This window comes from Arachis stenosperma, chromosome 6, assembly GCF_014773155.1.
Source record: "Arachis stenosperma cultivar V10309 chromosome 6, arast.V10309.gnm1.PFL2, whole genome shotgun sequence".
Lineage (NCBI taxonomy): Eukaryota > Viridiplantae > Streptophyta > Magnoliopsida > Fabales > Fabaceae > Arachis > Arachis stenosperma.
This window is the reverse complement of record NC_080382.1, coordinates 121658645-121675181: the sequence shown is the minus strand read 5'-3', so window position 1 is coordinate 121675181 and position 16537 is coordinate 121658645.

Here is a 16537-nt window from a genome sequence, read left to right as displayed (position 1 = left end):
TTGTTATAGATTTTAATTTATATATAGAAAGATTCTATAACAATAGATAGCTACCACAAAAAAAGTCGCATTACAAAGTACTAGCACCAAAAATGACTTATTTATATCATTTATAGTTAACATAATTTCCGACAATGTCATTTGCTATACAATGTGAAGAATATAATTTTGTCAATGTTAAATTGCCAAACTAATGTTACATATAAATATTGCACACAATGAGGATGAAAATTATATATTTCTTTTGGTGCAAAAGATTTCAATTTATTTATATAATATAAGCATTTGGAGCACTTATATTATCTTATACAAGCAAGTGTGATAAATATTGATAATTATTGAAATGTTTATTAAAGAAATTTATTATAAGTTACACGTGGCTTACTGAAAAGACTGTGGGCATATATCAATGTCTTAAAACTTCGAAAGTAGTCTTTTCCTCATCATTTAGCATATGAGCAAATACGTCCAGTATCTAAATGCATATTAGACATGGTTAGATAATGATAATAATCATGAGATTGGATTGGTATCCAAAATTAAATCAACTAAAATAACTTACATTTTGATCAATCCAACCCTTTGGAATTAAGTTAAAAAAAGAATCTCTGGTTGCATCAAATTTGCATCCTTTTGCTAATATCTCTTGCCTACAATTGATTAAATATAAAAATAATAATCTATCATTGTTCTTCTAATACGATCGTAAGATGACAAAGTATAAAGATAATATTTTTTTCAAAATAAGTTACCTTCCAAACTCATTATCTTTATTTGTTCCAAATATGTAAGTTGCAACCATGATTTCAGTGTCATCTAATTCCATGGTAGTTGGCGGTGCAAATAATACTGGTAGCCACTATTAAGAAAGCTTGAATTTTGATACTAAGCGATGCCATTTATCTTCAAACTCATCCGGAAAAAAATTTCCGTACATAAGGTGTTTCAATCCATGAAGAAACTCAGAATTTTTGATAGCTTCACATGCATTGCGATGTAAATGCCACACATAAAGTCGGTGCGTTGCATTTGACATCACCTCTCTAATTGCTCCTCTCATTGCAAGATCACCATCTGTCACCACTGCTGTTGGATGTTTATTACTCGTTATTTTAAGAAAAATCTTCAAAACTAATACATATGTCTCATGCTTCTCATATGCTAGCAAGCCACAACCAAATATGCATGTCTGACCGTGATGGTTAGTTCCTGAGAAGACACCAATGACTTGTTATATTTATTCTTCTGGTATGTTATGTCAAATGCTAGTACATCACTAAAACATTGAAAATCAATTATGCTAGCCCCGTCAGCCCATACTAAATTTTCAAGTTTATTATCTTTCAGAATAAATTTTTCTTGCAACAATGGATCCTCATCGGCCTTAGAAATCAAGTAATTCAATGATGCATATGCATCACCATCTTTCACTTTAGCACGCTTTGATTTGTCGAAATGATTATACAAATCCTTCTTTGTAAAACCAATTTTTTCAGGTCCTCCCTTTTGCTTTAACATGAACCTCATTATATGGCAAATTCACACACCATAATCACGCAGATTGTTGGCTTGTGCTTTGTCAGCCTCTGTCATTACACGATATGTGGGGACAAATTGTATATATTTAGCTAGGATAAGGTCATGATTGTGAGTCTCTTCAAATGCAGTGACTTTTCACTTCCTCAATTTCATATCTTAGTGAAATCTAATTCTGGCTTGATATATTACACGTGTTATCGGCCTATGGTATCTTTTTCTATTCTCTATCTCCAGATACTTCTTTCTCAGTGTACCCTCTCTATTACAAACCATTTGTCTCATGTTAAGGTTGCCGTTGAAATCATAACCCTTTTCATCATACCTTGCAACAAAACTATGTACTTTGACATAATTTTTGTAGAATTGAACGCACTGCTCTACACTATCATGCTCAATACCCCAAATGTCATCCTTGGTTAACTCAATTAACTTCTTCTCAACTTCACCATATATATCTCCACGATCAACCATTTTCATAGCTTCATCTATTGTACTCTTCTTTTGAGATATATTTATATCATTTTCTTCACTTGAACCACTATACTCAAAACTCAAATCATCAAATTCAATAGAATTCTTTGTTGAATTTTTGTGAACGCTACCCATACTTGTGCTGTAAGTCTATTATTAACATAAAATATATAAAAAAATGTATGAGCACAATACTATTCAATTGCATGTAAGGAAATTTGGTAGTAAAAAAAATATTATCACAATAAATAATAATACACAATCAGTCAATGTAATATAAAAATTATTAACTAATAGTAAACAAATGTAGATATACATAAGAAAAATTTGAATAACACACTTATGTATTAATTAATTTTAAGTTGTGGTATAAGTTCATAACGATAGTTTTAAGCAATATTTAGTTTTCAAAGTTATAAAACAGCAGCTTAGATTTTTCAAAACTTTCCATTAAAAACTATATTGCTCAATATTAGTTTAGTACACGAACCAGTTCTTATTTATACATAACTTCTAGTTAGTATCTAAAAAAATAATAAGACCTCTTATTTCATACAGCATCTCACAATAACTAATCTGAACTAGTATATTTAGATTTGATAGTATATGTTTTTAGGGTAATTATAATCTAAAGAGCTATATATCATGAAATATGTTAACTAGTTCTTCTATTTTTAATTAATTTGTATAATATTAAAAATGAACTAATTCTACTTTGTACCTATAAAATCAAGTATAAACTAAGAATTCATAAATAGGCGCTTATAATCATCAATTATTGAAATTATATATGACCTATAATCTGTATGTATGTTGTAGGATTATTAACAAGTAATTACAAAAGATCACATTTACAATAATTTTAACTCAACAATGACCACTATTACATAACTAATTTGAACCCGTATGTTCAAAGCAAATTTTATACAAGTAAATATTACAAAATGCTTCAAATTAACTGCTCTGTTTCTAGTAAATTTGTGTATCAATTTTTATTGATTTGTTTAACTGCTCAAAATGAACATCACATCTATATAATCAAGTATAAACTAATAAATTATAAATAGGAGATTATAATCATCAATACCCAAACTTTTATATGAGCTATAACCTGTATCTATGTTGTACAATTATTAAGAATTGTTACTATTAATTTTTTTTCTAGTACTCTTTGTTTTGGTAATTCTAAATTAATGAAATAGTATTGCTACTGAAGGAAAAAAAAATAGGAAAAAAATCAAAGATAATAGACTTCAAAATAGATGATGTAAATGATAAACAGTAACAAAGAATAAACACACTTGTACCAATTTTAATCAATGTAAAGAATGAATCATGAGAAAAAAAAAAAAGAAAACAAAGAGTGACATACTTGTAAAAATTTACAAATATTGAGAGCGTGACAGTATTTGGGCGACTTTGAATAGAAGAACGGTAAAAAGAAGATCGATTGTTCTGGGTTCCAACAACAAAATTGACGACTTTGAAACGAAAAACGATGTATTGTTCTCGGTTACATCAACCAGATCGATAACTTTTGAAGATTAGGAGGAAAAAGAAGGTATATCCTGAGAGTGAAGGAGAGGAAAGAAGACGAAAACAAATTTTTTCTGTGAATATAAAAAAGAGAAGAAGACGAAATTAGATGAAAAAGATTAGGGTTCTATGTTCTTCCCTCTTTCTCTAACAGCATATACAACGGTCCAATTATAATTCTTTTTCTTTTTTTTCTTTTAAATAATTTATTTAAGGTTTACCACGTATGGTGATTTGATTTAACCAAAGTTAAACGTATGTACAGTGTATTAAGATATGTATATATAAAGTATTTAATACATGTATTAAATTTATTATTTTTAATTTTTAGAAATTAAAAATTTATTTACTGATTGAAATTAATGAATACACTTGTCACCAATTAATTGGAATATATAAGAAGGGTATGTAATACCCTCAAATTAGTTGGGTATCGAAAAAAATCACCATTTATAAAAATACTTACAACAAAATAGTTCTAAAATAATCGTTGCAGATGTAATGTGTTCAATAGCAATTTTCAAACTTTATAAAAGCTTATAATAGTTCTAAAAATTATTTCATGTGGTATTGACAACTAAATAGGTATATACATATACCGTTTAGTCACCAAAAAAATATATATATACCGTTTATATAAGAAAATAATTTATAAAATGACAATATATTTATTAATTAAGTTAACTTAATTAAAATATTTAGACTATGTTATATGTACATTAAAATTAGTCTTTAAAGTTAGCTACTAGTATAAAATACATATTAAAATATAAATACACATTAAAAATAAATTAAACCATATATATATTTATACATAAATGCATTAGTGACTGATTTTGGTGTATTAATAACATTTTTTATTTTAAATTTATATAATTTGTTGTACCATAAACCAAACTCAAAATTTTCACTTGTATAACAATTTAATAAGAAACCGAGTCAAAAGTTAACAGTGAAGAGTAAGGGTATTCAGATCTAAACCGGTCCAAAAAAATCATAAAATTGGACCGATTCAAACCAAAAATCGAAACAAACCACTCAATTTTGGATCTTTTTTGAGTTTTGGATCGATTTTATTGTGGTTCGGTTCAATTTGCGATTCTACTCTGCACAATCGAACCAAATCGAACCGCATATAATAATAATAATAATAATAATAATAATAATAATAATAATCCCTTACTCAGTTACTCTACTCCCTTACTTTTTCCCACAGCGCTGCACACACTTCATTCCCCTTCCCCCAAACATACACAAACCCTAATCTAAAGAACCCTTCGATCTCTTCACTCTTCACTCTCACTCAATCTCACCATATTGTTATTTTATGAGTGTTTTGCAGTCAAAACTCCATATTCTGGGCAAGATATCAGTTGTTAGGGATTGTTGGAACTTGTTCATGAATGAAAAACATAAGTTAAATAGTGTCTTTAAAAATTCAAATCAAAGTGTGTGTTTGACCACTGATTGTTGAACTTCTGTACACAATCTAAATTATCTTTGCCTCACTCTACATTTTATTGATCAAGATTGAAAGATGCAAAAGAGAATTCTTAACTTTTGTCTTATCAAGAATCATAAAGATGAAACAATTGGTAGGAAGATAAAAAAATATCTTTTAATTTGGAAAATAAATAAAGTCTTTAGCATCATAATTGATAATGCTAGTTCAAATGATGTTATCATTTGTTACTTAAAAGGTAGAATGAAGGATTGGAATTCACATCCTTTGAAGGTTGTAGAAGGCTTAGAGAAGGGGGGTTGAATCTATGACCTTCTTTTGCTTTAATAAAATAACCCTTTTAAAACAAACTTGCAATCTGAATCTGTTTGAACTCAGCAGCAAAAAATTTATGAGACAATTTTATTTTGTCTCATGAATATCAGAAAATAGAACAGAGTAGGGAAGAGAGAAACTGACACCATCATGTATCCTGGTTCCGTTGCCATGTGCAACGAATCCTACGTCCAGTCTCCACCACAACAGTGGTGAAATTTTTACTATAGTTAAAGTATTACATACACTAATTTCACAGGATTGACACAATCCTTTCACACTCAAGTTCTAACCTAACTTGACTTAGTTATACTAATACCTAACTCTTCACTCTTAGTGCTAACCCAACTAAGAAAGGGATACCTCACAGGTACAAGATACAAGATACCGACTCAACCTAAAGAAATCTGAAATAACTCTAGACTTTTCACTCATGTGTATCTCTCTGTCTCTTTCCACTCTTAGGCTCTTTCAATGACTCACTCATTCAGCCTTTTACCTCAATAAATTACAGAAAGATAAACATTGAAAAGTAAATTAATATCTGTAAAACATGAAGGAGATTGATACTTCAACAGCCTCTTTGCTATATGATAAACCAGATTTGCTTGCCTCTAATTTAGTTTCTCATTCTGGCGGAATGCTCCTTTGACTAGGAAGTACTATCCAGATTCATGAACTTTTTCAAAGAACTCTTCTCAGAACATAAAGTTCAAAACACTGGTTATCTCTCCTTGGTTTATGAATGATGAGAAATCTTCTTTTGTATCTCCTTGCATGTTGCTGAGTTGCTCCATCCTAGGTCAATCCTTGAGCTGTGTGCTTCACCAACTCACCTTTTTCACTGTCTTCCATTTTTCCTCAAACTAGAAACTTTGGTTCTGACCTCCTTTGTTGACCGAAAGCCACAGGACAGCAGAAATAAATATTTTTAATGGTAAACCCAGATCTTAGCCATTGAAACACTACTTGGTCACCAAGACACACTTATGATCGTAGATGCACAGCAGTGTAGAACAGAGATCATCTTCTCCATGTGTCCCAATTCGTATTGGCAGAGAGTTAGGGAAGAAGAGAAGAAAGCAATATGCATGCAAGAGAAAATCTATTACATTTAACCTCTGCCTTAGCTTAATTTGGTTTGATTTGGTTTATTAGACCTCAACCTTTCTTGCTTAACCTTCCTTCTCTTTCTTTCTTCTTATGTGAATAGCTTAGGAACTAAGTTCTCTCTCACTTCTCTTATTTCAGACCAAGAGAAAAAAGGTGAACGTTGCTTTTGGTGAAAGCAAATTAGAGGGATCAGCTTTGAGTGATATTAAATCGGGCTTGGGTTGGGTTCTTTTCAAGTTCAGCCCATTTGCTTTCTATTCATCACTTTTGGGCTTTTATTATTTTTGTGGCACACTAGAATAGATTCAGCTTGATTTGTATTGGGCTGCTGTTATATACTAATTTTGGTCTGCATCACTCAACCAAAAGAATCAAAACTAATTGGGTAGTTAGCCTAATAATCTAATATTTGTCATCATCAATTATATTAGTTAATTTCTTATATCAACAATCTCCCCCTTGATGACAAACATAATTAAACATTAATCAAAAGGAATTGAATTTTAGTAAAGTTAAGAAACTTCCCTATGAATGATGTTACTTGCTTTTGTGTTGCTCCCCCTTTCCTTTTCAAGAGTAGCTCCCCCTAGATTTATGCTCTCCTTTTTGTTCCTGTTTACATTATACTTATAGAGAGCACAATAAAGAGCTACACATAATTCAACTTGACTAAGAGAGTTTAAACAACTAGCAACACAAATCCAGTCCTGTATTCAACATGTCATGTCATCACTTTTAACAAAAAATACCATTTTAGAAATTGATCATGCTTTAACCAAAACAGAGCATTAAGACTAACATCAACATAACATAAAAGCAAGTTCCAAATCTTATGCCAAAAACTCACAGCAGTAGCAAGATTTGCAAATCAAATTCTCATGCAAAAAGAATAATAGTAGCAGTAAAAAAATCACAGCAAATATGCACAGCACAGCTACTAAAAATTCACAACATGCTACTACTCCCCTTTTGTCATCAATGGTGGAAAGTAGGCAAGATCAAATAAAATCCGCACCTTAAAACCTGCAAGAAAGTGTTAATGCACGGTCTAAAAACACCAAATTAGTTTAAAGTAAATGCAGCAGTAGTTAAAGTATTACAGTAACCCGAAATAACGGAAAGAAGTTCAAAAGTGATAAAAGAAACAGTTTTCATGAGACAAAAGTGAGCAAACAACAGCAGCATCATAAGACAAATCTAGGCATCTGAACTAGTTCCCTCTGAATCAGCTTCCTTCTCAGCATCAGTGGCATGATCTTCATCTTGTTGAAGATTGTCAATGAACTTCATGAAGATAGCCACTCTATCTCTTGATTTTCGGAGAAAATTCTCATGCTTACTTGCTAGCTTCCTTTGTTCCTTACTCATGGCAATCATATGATTGGATTGCGAGACAAACTCTTGGACTACATCTCGAACAACATTAAATAGAGCATATTTTTGTCCTGTGGAGATGGAAGTGCCTTCAATGGAAGGAGGAGGAGAATCCTCAGGAATGAACTCATCATCTTCATTATCTAGAACCACCCTCTCAAAGTGAGTAGGTCCTTTATGCTATTTCACTGAACCACCCCCTTTTAGATATGAATGTCTATTTTCATAATCCTCATTAGACAAGTCAACACCAAAATGCTCAAAAATACAAGTTAGAAACATGCTATAAGGAAGGGCTTTATCTTTCTCACTTCTAACAGAGTCAAACATGTATCTAACCATCAAATAAGAAAAAGAAATTTCTATTTTAGTGAGTAGGGCATACAAAACAAGAGTGATAGTATAAGATACCCTTTGATATGAACCACTTTTAGGAAGTATCATGTGATTAACAATACGGTGAAACTGAGTACGTTCATAACCCAGGGCTTTATGAGTAGGAGTGATGCCATCAATTAAAGAAACATGTTCACAGATATAAGGCAAAGCATCATTGAAAGAGATACCAACTTCTTCATCCCACTTAATAGAAGTATAAGCACAAGCTCCAACATCATTATATTTCAATGAATTACTGATTGTTTCATTATTTAAAACAATGTCTCGGCCATTGACATAAGAATGCATACTGCCCTCATGATATGTCATGTTAGCATAAAACTCTTTGACCAAAAGTGGGTAAACAGGATTTTTGATGTAAAAGAGATTATTCTAGTCTAGAAATTCCAAATTTTTAACAAAAGAAAAACCTTTCTTTTTTAAATTTGGTAAATCAGCAAGAAAAGAGGGACACAAGATACGGTACTTAATAACTCCTTCATAAAAGTCATTATTCATGGCAGACTTAAATCTATAAGGGTTATAGTTGGAGTGAGATGTCATGAAATGGGATTTATGTGCAAAGGGATCAATATCTGGTTCTCTAACTAATTAAGAGGGTGGTGCACGAAATTGTGATCATCAATGGCGCCATCAACATGGTACGCTCAATTGCAATCTCAACTCTTTATCACAACTTCGCACAACTAACCAGCAAGTGCACTGGGTCGTCCAAGTAATAAACCTTACGCAAGTAAGGGTCGATCCCACGGAGATTGTTAGTATGAAGCAAGCTATGGTCATCTTGTAAATCTCAGTCAGGCAGATTCAAATGGTTATGGAGGATTAATGATTAAAACATAAAATAAAGATAGAGATACTTATGTAATTCATTGGTGAGAATTTCAGATAAGCGTATGGAGATGCTTTGTCCCTTCCGTCTCTCTGCTTTCCTACTGTCTTCATCCAATCCTTCTTACTCCTTTCCATGGAAAGCTGTATGTTGGGCATCACCATTGTCAATGGCTACAGTCCCGTCCTCTCAGTGAAAATGTTCAACGCGCTCTGTCACAGCACGGCTAATCAGCTGTCGGTTCTCAATCATGTCGGAATAGAATCCAGTGATTCTTTTGCGTCTGTCACTAACGCCCCACAATCGCGAGTTTGAAGCTCGTCACAGTCATTCAATCCTTAAATCCTACTCAAAATACCACAGACAAGGTTTAGACCTTCCGGATTCTCTTGAATGCCGCCATCAATTCTAGCTTATACCACGAAGATTCTGATTAAGGGATCCAAGAGATATCCACTCAATCTAAGGTAGAACGGAGGTGGTTGTTAGGCACACGTTCATAGGTGAGAATGATGATGAGTGTCACAGATCATCACATTCATCAAGTTAAGGAACAAGTGATATCTTAGAACAAGAATAAGCTGAATTGAATAGAAGAACAATAGTAATTGCATTAATACTCGAGGTACAGCAGAGCTCCACACCTTAATCTATGGTGTGTAGAAACTCCACCGTTGAAAATACATAAGAACAAGGTCTAGGCATGGCCGAGAGGCCAGCCCCCAAAATGTGATCTAAGATAGCATAGGACTGATCAAAGATAAAAATACAATAGCAAAAGGTCCTATTTGTAGAGAACTAGTAGCTTAGAGTTTACAAAGATGAGTAAATGACATAAAAATCCACTTTCGGGCCCACTTGGTGTGTGCTTGGGCTGAGCATTGAAGCTTTCATGTGTAGAGAATTTTCTTGGAGTTAAACTCCAGCTTTTGTGCCAATTTGGGCATTTAACTCCCATTTTTGTGCCAGTTCCGGCGTTAAACGCCAGAATTCTTGAGCTGACTTGGAACGCCTGTTTGGGCCATCAAATCTCGGGTAAAGTATGGACTATTATACATTTCTGGAAAACCCAGGATGTCTACTTTCCAACGCAATTAAGAGCGCCCCAATTGGGCTTCTGTAGCTCCAGAAAATCCCTTAGAGTGCAGGGAGGTCAGAATCCAACAGCATCTGCAGTCCTTTTCAGCCTCTGAATCAGATTTTTGCTCAGGTCCCTCAATTTCAGCCAGAAAATACCTGAAATCACAGAAAAACACACAAACTCATAGAAAGTCCAGAAAAGTGAATTTTAACTAAAAACTAATAAAAATATAATAAAAACTAACTAAAACATACTAAAAACATACTAAAAACAATGCCAAAAAGCGTATAAATTATCCGCTCATCAGAGGGAGTCGAGGTTTACCTCTCTGAGAACGCAAGGGAACAGACCTTGTCTTAGGTTGAGTGGGCTCAGAGGAAGGTTCGATCGCAGCTGGGCATTTCCCTTTCAATGAACTCGGCTTTGACGAACCAGGTTTGGATTGAGGTTCCTTCGGTGGTGGCGTCTGCTTGGCTGAAGGAGGAAACCTTGATGGGTTTTTAGTGCGAGCCATGGGATCAGACCGAGGAGGTGAGGTAGGAGGAGAGGGAGAAGGAGTGAAGGTTCGGTCTTGAGAGCGAGTGGAAGGTTTTTGCTTTGTAGGAAGCTTGAAGATTTTTTCACGAGGAGGCTTTTGAGATATGGTTTTCTTCCTCATTTGGTTGGTTTCAGATTTTTGAAGGAAGATAAACAGTAAGGTAGTGGAGAGAAACCAAAGGGTTGGAGGAGTTATGGATGGAGAAGAAGAAGTATTGGTAACCGTACCCAAAAGAAATTTTCTTAAACCATGCAACTGCATCACCTTTGATTTGACTTGAAGGGACTTGACATTATAAAGAGAAAGATTTAATTTTATTTAAAATAAAAAAGGAAATTAAATTTTAAAATTTGAAACCTTTGGGCTTAAAGACAAAAAGAAATAAACAAAAACAAACAAGCCAACAAAAAATCATATAGCATTCATATTGGGCCCAGAGATGGTTGGGTTTAAAGAAACATGTTGGACTACTAATGATCTTATTTTTGAGGTTGGCCCAGATGACTCTGCACTTGCAACAAGGCCTGAGATCACTGTTTAGAGAGAGGGTTCTTCATTTGCCCAGAATTTTCTCATATCTGTTTATAAGATAAAAACTTCAAAAAACACATCAGCAATTTTCAAACAATGAATCATGGCTTAAAATCCCTAGACTAGTCCTAAGCATGCAAAATCTGTCCTCAGCTAGTGGTTTAGTGAAAATATCAGCTAATTGCTCCTCTGATTTAACAAATTGAATGCTAATATCCCCTTTTTGAACATGTTCTTTTATTGAGTGAAATTTCACTTCAATATGTTTAGTCATAGAGTGCAAAACTGAATTTTTAGAAATATTAATGGCACTCATATTATCACACAACAAGGGAATATTTTCAGCATTTAATTCATAATCAGCAAGCTATGTTTTTAACCACATGAGCTGAGAACAACATGAAGACGTAGCTATATACTCAGCCTCTGCAGTGGATAAAGCCACTGTTGGCTACTTCTTACTTGACCAAACATTCAAGGACTTTCCAAAGAAGCAACATGAGCCTGATGTGCTCCTTCTATCAACTCTATCACCGACAAAATCTGCATCACAATAACCAACTGCAGAAAAATCATAAATCTTAGGATACCAAAGATCAAAATTAGATGTGCCATGAACATATCTAATGATTCTCTTAACTGCAGAAAGATGAGACTCTTTTGGTTTAGATTGGAATCTTGAACACATTCCAACACTTTGCACAATATCAAGTCTTGAGGAAGTTAAGTACATAAGAGAGCCATTCATTCCTCTATACATAGTCTCATCTACATCTTTCTCAGTTTCTCCCTTGTCTAATTTTGAGTTAGGGTGCATGGGAATTCCCATAGGTTTGGCATTTTTCATACCGAATTTCTTAACTTGTTCCTTGGCATACTTCTCTTGATGAATGAAAATACCATTTTCAGTTTGTTTAATTTGTAGCCCAAGAAAAAAATTAAGTTCACCCATCATACTCATGTCAAACTCACTTGTCATGAGTTTTCCAAATTCAATACAAAGGGATTCATTGGCTGATCCAAAAATAATATCATCAACATATATTTGGACTAGAATGAAAGAATCATTAGAATTCTTGATAAATAGAGTTGTGTCTGTGGTGTCTCTTTGAAAACCATTTTTCAAAAGGAAAGTGCTAAGTTTTTCATACCAAGCTCTAGGAGCTTGTCTCAAACCATAGAGAGCTTTTGATAATTTGAAAACATGGTTGAAAATTTCTTTATTTTCAAAACCTGGTGGCTGCTCCACATACACTTCTCTATCTATCACACCATTTAAGAATGCATATCTCACATCTATTTGATATAATTTAAAACCACAAAAGATAGCATAAGCTAAGAGAAGTCTCATGGCTTCCATTCGGGCAACAGAGGCAAAGGATTCATCAAAGTCTATTCCTTCTTCTTGGTCATATCCTTGTGCCACCAGCCTTGCTTTGTTTCTTGCAATGCTACCATCCTCTCCTAGCTTGTTCCGAAATATCCACTTGGTGCCGATCACTTTCTTTCCATTCGGCCTTGGAACCAATATCCAAACTTGGTTCTTCTCAAACTCAAGAAGCTCATCCTCCATTGTCTTTACCCAAGAAGGGTCATCAAGGGCTTCCTTAACATTCTGAGGTTCCATTTGAGAAAGAAGAACAACATTCGACTCTTCACTTGCCTTTCTAGTTGAACACCGAGTTTTAACACCATGAGAGACGTCCCCAATGACAAATTCCTTAGGATAATTCTTCAAGAATCTCTATTCACGAGGTCTGGTGTACTTGGAGGCAGATTCAGTCACCAAGGGATTTAGGGAGCTACTGGTTTCAGGATTTCCTTCAGATTCATGAGATAAAATGAAATTGTCTCTTGATTGATTTTCAGCAGCTGCAGTTTCTAGTTCAGCTTGTCCAGAATTTTTATTTTCATGATTTTGTCCAGTCTCATCATCCTTTTGAGCTTGATTCCCTGCATCATAATCTTCCAAAACACTTTGCACTAAGTTAGTATCACAAAATGTAACATGTATGGACTCCTCAATTATCCTAGCATCTTGATGATAAACTCTATATGCTTTGCTAGTTGTGAAATATCCTACAAATTAAATAAACACTGATACGTCTTTGGATCAAATTTTCCTAAATTATCTGTTATTAAGAACAAAACATTTGCATCCAAAGATGTGCAAGTAATCCAAGTTTGGTGGGTAACCTTTCCAAAGTTCATAAGGGGTTTTCTTCAAAAATTTCCTTATGATGATTCTATTCAAAATGTGGCAAGCTATGTTAACCGCTTCAACCCAAAAGAATTTTGGAACATTGCTCTCACAAAACATAGCTCTTGTCATTTCTTGAATGCTTCTATTTCTTCTTTTCACAACACCATTTTGTTGTGGTGTCCTTGGACAAGAGAAGTTGTGAGATATTCCAAATTCTTCACAAAAGGATTCAAATAAATGGTTTTCAAATTCGGTTTCATGATCACTTCTTATAGAAGAGATCCTTAATTTCTTTTCATTTTGAATTTTCTTGCAAAAGATTTCAAAGGCCGAAAAGGCTTCATTTTTGTGTGTAAGAAATAAAACCCAACCAAACCTAGAATAGTCATCCACAATCACTAAACTATAATGTTTACCACCTAGGATTTGAGTTCTTGCTGTACCAAATAAATCAATATGTAGCAATTTAAGTGACCTTTTAGTAGAGATGTCTTCCTTTGATTTAAATGAACTTTTTGTTTGTTTTTCTATTTGGCAAGCATCACAAGTGATGTCTTTGTCAAACTTTATCAGAGGAATACCTCTTACTAAACCTTTCTTGACAAGTTTGTTTATTTGAAACATATTTGCATGACCCAATCTCTTGTGTCATAGCCACTTTTCAGATTCTTTAGAATGAAAACAAGCTACATTTTGATCCTTTAGTTCATCAAGGGTAAGTCCATACACATTATTACAACTCTTAGCAACAAAAAGTACTTCATTGGTCTTTTCATTCACCAAACAGCATTCAAATTTTTTGAAAATCACTAAATATCCTAGATCACAAAGTTGACTTATACTCAAAAGATTGTGCCTCAAGCCATTTACCAAAAAGACATCATCAATAAAAGTAGAGTGTTTATTACCCACTTTTCCTACAGCAACTATTTTACCTTTTTCGTCATCTCCAAAGGTCACAAAACCTCCATCATACTTGTTTAGTTTGATGAAGAAAGTTGACCTTTCAATCATGTGCCTTGAGCATCCACCATCCAAGTACCACATATCCCTTTTGTTCTTGGATGCTAGGCAAATCTGCATGAAAAATTTCAAGTAACCTTAGGTATCTAAATTAATTTGGATCCTTTGAAGTTAATCTATCTTGGTTGCCCAAGTGCATTGAAATCACACACAACATTGTAAATTTGGTTACCTACAATTTTTTTTTCAATGAAACATTGTGAATATGACTGACCAATTTTCTTGTAATTAAAATAATTATTTTCTAATGCATATTGCTGAAATTGAAGTGATTTATTATGCTGAAAATGATTAAAGGACTGAAACTTTTTGGTTTTGGAAGATGTGCATTTCTTTTGACAAACTGATTTTTGTTATAATTATTCCTCTTTGAAAAAGCATTTTCACCAGAATTTTTGAAAACTTTAGGACTCTTTGAATATGAGGTTTTGTTGTAAAATGGTGGATTTTTGAAAGCAACCTCATTCTTCAAAATATATCCCAGACATGGCCTATTTAATGTAGGTTCGGTCCTTGATGGTGACTCAGTTTCATTTGTGTAAACTTCATCAAATTTTTTCTCATGTGTGGGAACATATCCAAGACCTGGTTTGTTGGGAGTGGATTTAGTTTTTTATGAAGAAGCCACAAATATCATGGAGGAGTCATTAAAAATTATACTCTCTTTGGTTACATAACCTAAACCAGATTTTTCAAATAATGGTCTTTGACTTATAAGTAATTTGTACAAGTTACTAGAACTTTGAGCAAATCTTGCTAAATCACTATTCAGCCTTTTAACCATTTCATTTAATCTTTCATTTTCAACAATAAACTCTTGAGAAGGATCCACAATATGCTTTCCTTTTAGTTTTTCAAGTTCAGATTTTAGAAATCTCTTTTTTTCAATAATATCTAAAGCACATTCAGTTTCCTTCACTTTTTCTCATAAAAAATCATTTTCAGCTTTCAATGTTTCTTTTTCAGATTTACACTTAGTGTATTTATCCAGCAGTTTTGAGGAATTTAGTGTAAGATCATCAATTATAGCATGTAAATCATTTATAGACAAGTCATAATAATTTACCTCATCAAAATGATCATTACCAGCCATGAAACAGATTTTGTCTTCACCTTTAGAATCTTCTTCCTCATTAGAGTCATTCTCAAGCTCCTCCCAAGATGCCATGAGCACTCTCTTCTTTTCTTTCTTCCTTTTGTCCTCTTTCTTGAACTTTAGACAGTTGAACTTAAAATGTCCAACCTCCTTGCAATGATAATGACAAGTCACATTGCTCAAGTCCTTCTTGTAATCTTTTGAGCTTGAACCCTTGTCTTTGTCTCTATTCTTCATTATCTTTCTAAGTCTCCTAACAAAAAACATAAGTTCATCATCTGAAATGTCATCACTAGACTCACTCTCTTTTGATTCTATTTTTGATTTTAGGGCTATTCCCTTTTTTTTTTTGAGTCCGAGTTTGTGTGTGTAGCTTCATAGGCAAGGAGTTTTCCTCTCAGCTCATCATTTAAGACTTTGTTATGTTATTTAATTTTGTGTTGTTGAAACTTGTTCAATTGTTTTATACTGAAAAATTATTATTTTATCAAGACTTGTTGAATATGTTGGATTGTTTGACACTTGAACATATTATTTTATAATATTTTATGAAATTTACATTTTATTATTATGTTGGATTGTTGGACAAATTATTAATTTTATAAATTAAATTATTATTTTTTATTTGAAAAACCACAAATTTAAACTGCTTATAATTGGATCGGATCGGATCGGATTTTCAAAAAAAAAATCCAATTCAAATTATATCGCATATAAATTAAATATTCGAATTGGATAATTTTTTCTCTTAAAATCGAACCAAATGGCACCGTAAACATCCCTAATAAAGAGAGAACCCCAAAAATGGTGTTCATTATTGTAGCATAAAACAATTTAGTTGGAGAGAGGATTGCCTTTTTTTTTTTACCTACGTAATTTGTTGCATGAAGAAACGATTTAGCTATATAAGCTTATATGTTATGATCGTAATCCTGACATTGTTGCAATTAGTATTTAAAAGAGACATAAAAATATTTTGGGCATACATACATGTATACAATTTTCAACCAGAATAATTGTGTAA